Here is a 6,053-nt window from a genome sequence, read left to right on the forward strand (position 1 = left end):
AACTAGTTCTGCGATTCACTACAGGGTTGTGAGCAAATTCTGCCGAACACAGCTTTTGATCCCAATTCTGTCTCCTACTAAGAAATGCAATAAATTGCCAAGCGACCGATTCACAATCTTTGTCTGACTATTTGTTTGAGGATGATAAACACTACTGAAATTTAACTGTGTATTAAGCATCTTCCATAAGCTGCGCCAAATTTGACTAAGGAAATGAGTGTCCCGATCTGAAACAATGGACGTCGGAAGATCGGAAGGTTATGAAGATGGTAGACATCTCGAAAGAATAGTTGTGCCACATTAGTAGTCTTCTTGCAAGGGATAAGGTGAACCATCTTAGAAAATATATCAACGATAACAAAGATAGAATCACGGCCTGACTAGGTACGTGGCAAACCGAGCACAAAATTTTGATATCCAAGGTCGAGAAGGGATTGGCAAAGGCATGTACAGTCTTGCATTAGTGGTCGCCCCCTTAGATACTTGACAAATTTTACACCGCTGCACATACTTCTTGACAACTGCTTAGTGAAGGCCAAAAGTAGGAAGTTTGAATCAACTGCAACATTGTGTCTCGCCAACATGTCACTCAGTGTGCAACTCCTTGATGATTTGCAAGTGGAGACTACAATCTAGAATGCACAATTGATTACCTTTAAACAGAAACCCATCATGTAGTAAACAATTGTGTTTTCTTCCCAGCCTATATAGTATCATAGAAAAGTAAGGATTGCAGCAAGAAAATCACAAAAAGAGTCAAAACCTGACACCTCAACCCACATAGTAACCAGTGAGTTGCTCCTGCTACTCAAAACATCTGCCACCCGTTAGCTACTCAAAACATCTGCCACCCGTTAGCAACCCCTGCTTTATGTCTAACCACATAGGTGAACTGCTCCAAATAAGCAACCCACCTTGCATGACGGGGTGATACTTTGTTTTGCTAGTGTAGGTGTCTCAATGGATCATGATTCATGTACAAAATAAATTCCTTGTGAAATTGATAGTGACGCCATTGTCTTACTAGTTGCATGACAACACAAAACTCAACGTCATAAGTACTGTAGTTCAGTTTGGCTCAAGATAATTGCGCCAATACCAACTTTAGCGGCATCTGTGTAACTCGAAAGGTTGAGAAAAATCCGGGAGCACTAATATTGGTGTCATTGTGAGTTGTTCTTTAATCAATCGGAAAGTTGAATCTGCCACCTCAGTCCACTCAAACTAGCCACCCTTCATGCAATTTGTTATAAAAGCCATGATAGTGCTGAAAGAAACAATGAACATTTGTAAAATGAGGCCAAACTGTGAAAACTCTTGGCATTTGTTAAGGTCATCGGTGTAAGCTAGTCTTTTATTTCTTGTACCTTAGATTTGTTGACTTCTAAACCTGCTCTTGAGATCACATAATCCAAAAATAACACCTTGGGTGTCATAAACACACTTTTTCAATGCAATATAAAATTTCTCCATATGCAACACACCAAAAACCTCCCTCACATGCTGAAGATGTTGTTCAAGGGTCGTACTATATATCATAATGTCATCAGAGTACACAACAACCTACCAATAAACAACCCCAACAATCGATTCATCACCCACATGAAAGTCCTAGGAGTATTAGACAACCAAAAAGCCATCACCAGTCATTCATACAATCCTTCCCTGGTCTTAAAAGTCATCTTCCATTTATCCCCATGTCTGATACGAATCTAATAGTACCCACTCTTCTAATCGAATTTAGTATACACGGTAGATCTACTAATCTAGTCAAGCAAATCATCTGATCAAGGAATGGGAAAACTGGTACCTAATAGTGATTTTATTGATGATCCTGCTATCCACACATATATGCTAAGAGTCGTTCTTCTTTGGTATTAAAAGGGTTGGTACAACACATGGGCTCGTGCTCTCTTTGATATAACCCTTAACCAACAATTCTTTAACCTATCGTCTCAACTCCTCATGCTCACACAGGCTCATCTTGTAATGTGCTATGTTTGGTAGTGTCGCTTCAAGCACCAAATCAATATGATACTGAATATCACACAAAGGAGGCAATTCGCTTGGTAGTTCTTCGGGAAAAAGCTAACTAAATTCGACAATGAGGGGAGCCATAGATTCTGGAGTGCTGGATTCCAACACTTCTTTTCCCATCAACATATACCCCTTTTCTTTCGAGACAATAAAGTCGCAACTTCACTTGTAGGTTTGGGTTGTTCCACCGACTGTCTACAAGGTAGGAGCACAATTTTAATTCCCTTGAACACAAAACTATAAGTATTGGCTCGTCCATCGTAATGCACACCTCTATCATACTGCCACGGTCGGCCTAACAACAAATGACAAGCATCCATCCCTACTACACCACACCAAACAACATCCTTATATTTCAGACAAATAGAAAATGGAACAAGAGCCCTCTTAGATATCGATACTTCACCACCCTAATTTATAGGGTTTAGGATGACTCTCAATCTGAATATTAACTTCAGCCGACAATATTTTCACAACTTCCTACATAGATCACATAGCAATATACCTTGCCTAAGATGGTACAAGTTGATTGAAAAAATATTATTCCATAGCCGATCATCGTCCACTACCACCTTATGCATCAAACAGGAGTGTCGAACCACCAATGTCATCGTGACATCTCCTTCCATTGGTATTTCGTTCACGACCTCCTCGTCACACATTAGGTCTCCCGTGATTTCTGTTTCTTCCTTTTCACAATCTTCGTTGTCAATAAAAGTGGAGCCTTTTTACTCTCTGACTACTTGTGTCCAAACTCTTCACAACTAAAACACTTTAGGCCACCAATTTTGCCACTTCCTCTATTAAATTGACTAATACCTTTATTGACACCCACATTGTTGCTACTACTAACTGTCACTATCCTCGGACCCCCGCTAGGAGTGTTCATAGGGAAAATTCTACTATTTCGATGTGCATGTTTTTCCACAACTAACGCCCTCTGATATTGGCAATGTCTTAGATATGGTATTTCAAACCTCCGATATACCGCGCCACCAACTGATCTATCTCATGTATTTCATTCTTCTCAATGAGTTGAAAAAATCAAAGGTATATTCTTCTACTGATCGGGTGCCTTGCTTTAGATTATGCAACCTTTGATACATCAATCGCTGAAAATTGTATGGCAAAATGGTTTCCTGCATGAGCTTCTTCATCTTCTCCTAGTTGGTAATTTTTGCCTTACCCAATCTGTTTCGGGTTAATTTTAGTTGTTGCCACCTTGCAGTCGCTCTTTCGCACAGTCTGGTTGCAACCAAGGGCACATGCTTGTAGGCACCTCTTTAAAATCCAAGATTTCCTACACAGAGGCCAGCTAATCTAGGAACTCCTCAAGTTGTAAGCTGCCATGAAGCTCAGGGATTGCAGTTCTCATTGCCGTATCCGAACACCTGCAATCCTCCTCTACTATTGCTCTGCATCGCCTATGGGGAACCTCCTCTTAATAAGCATCCTCCTTTCTGTCACCCATTTTCGCATCTGAGTTTGCCTGATGATGGTGTTGGATCGGATTTCTTCTATTTTGATTTTCAAACATCGCCATAATCCTTTCCACAAACCCTCCATCCGCTCATAGATAACTTGAACTCGCTGCTGCATATCACGTTCATACATGTAGACGTTGTCAACGCGTTGTTATCTTCTCGGCAGTATGATTCCACACGATAGTAACTGACGCAACACAAGCTATTGAATCCGTTGATTTGCGCACGAATACTAGAAGCAATCTTCTATAATATGTTGATTTGAAGAGAAATATCAATTAATAGGAAAAACTCGACTTTCCCAAGGAAGTGACGGCTGGAAATAGTAATAATCAAACGGTCTCAAAATAACTAAACATGACACTTATATAGACTCGAAAATCTAATTGCAAGACGAAATTACCAACAATATCCTAAATACCAACAACAACAACAACCAAGCCTTATCCTACTAGGTAGGGTCGGCTATATGAATCCTTTTACGCCATTGAGTTCTATCTCCTACTATATCATCATCTATACTTCAATAAATTTTATCTTGTTTTATTGTTGCTAACCAAGTCTTTTTTGGCCTTGTCTAATATGACTGTTTGTCATAGTTTTACATCGTTTAACTGAAACATTATTGGTCGTCTAAGTACATGCTCGTACCATCTTAAACGTGTCTCTCGGAGTTTTCCCTCAATAGATGCAACTCTGATTTTCTCTCTTATGCTCTCATTTCTTATTCTTCAATTCTCGATATCAACTCATTTATCCTAACATCCTCATCTTTGTCCATGAAGATTTTCCAAAAAAAATCCATTTTGTAGTTATCAGAAAATCAAAGAAAATTATTGAAAAAAAATAAATATTGCCATTTACGCTAATAAATTTGAACTTGTGAAACAAATGTTTGTTTTACATCTCTTTTTATCTTTTAATTTTTTTTTTTTTAAAAAATAAAAATTCCTTTAACAAATAAGGCCTAATATTTCTGGATTAGTTGTTTAGGCTCCAACTGAGCTTGCCCACACGTGAATGTGAGTGTTGTGGATATAGCATAGTTAGCAAACACGCTAATCAGTTGAGTTGGATCTGGATTGGCAATGGACAATTTAGATATTGGCTATGAAAATGGGTATATTTTTTGATTCCACTTTCGAGCATCTATACATAGAATAGGAGATTAAAGTAAGCAAGATTTAACTAGAATTGGACAAATCAAGTGATATATGGAGGAACTGATGATTGTTTTTCAAAATTATTAGTATCTTTGTGATTTCTTAATGCCCCTGATTAGAACTACGTGTGACATCAGTTCATCAGTGTGGAGAGGAGAGGAACATGAGCAACTTAGATGAATGGTGACATGTGGATAATTGAGAGAAGTAGGAGACACAGTTTGTATCTTGTCAGAGCCTCATCTGGAGTAGTAGACAAAGGGTTTGGTACTTGGGAAGAGAAAATTCATCAGGCTTTTGAACAATATATTGATATCAATAGCAATGGAATCACACTTATTGTAGTGGAACTGGAACCATTACCTAGTCAAACTTGTGAATAATACATATGTATTAACTATGCTACAGTGGAGCTTTTAGTGTCTAAGTATTGTAGATGTAACAAATGATACATCTAATGGTAATTTAAGTACTGTAGCACATATTTTTCTTTTTACATAATCATATTGGTTTTCATATTTCTATTTTGTAAAACAGTTACGAAGTGTCGTATGTTTAAACAACTTAAGCTTCAGGATTGTTGGCTGGTTGCTTAAAGATTAAATTTATGATGCTCTATTACTGCATTACATTAGATTGGGCCACCACTTATCCCGTTAGCTTAACTTTTAGACTTATGATCACCAGTTAAATTTGATAGAAGTACTCATATTAGAAGTAATGTAGGGTTACTGGGACCATATTTTTGGTGCCACACTGCAACTGCATAAGGTACTGAACTATTCATGTATAACTTTTATTATGCAGTCCCTTATCATATATTTAGTGATCAGCAAAGAAGCCTTATCCCACTAAGTGTGGTCGGCTATATGAATCCTTTTATGCCATTGGGCTCTATCCCCTACTATATCATCATCTATACTTAAATAAATTTTTTTTTAATTTTAAACCAAGTCTTTTTTGGTCTTCCTCGTTTGATGTGTGTATTTGTCATAGTTTCATATTGTCTAATTGGAGTATTTATTGCCCGTCAAATACTTATCCGTACCATCTTAAACGTGTCTTTCGGAGTTTTACTTTGATAGATGCAACTCCAATTTTCTATGTAGTTATCAATTTCTTCAATGAGGAAAATACCGAATCATGTTGGCTAATCAAATGCTTATACACACTATAGGTGATATAGCAAAGCAAATCCCAAACCAACAAAATGCTTATACACAATAGCATTTGATACTTGGATAATTGACTCAAAATCCTCCAAATTTCTGATTACTATTAAATCTGTTTTTTTGGTCCTTATACTACTGTTGGACTGATTAAAAGTAACCATTAGTTTTTTTTTTTTCCTACTGTGATGGTTTTCTGA

Source organism: Zingiber officinale, chromosome 2B (genome assembly GCF_018446385.1).
Source record: "Zingiber officinale cultivar Zhangliang chromosome 2B, Zo_v1.1, whole genome shotgun sequence".
NCBI classification, from domain to species: Eukaryota; Viridiplantae; Streptophyta; class Magnoliopsida; order Zingiberales; family Zingiberaceae; genus Zingiber; species Zingiber officinale.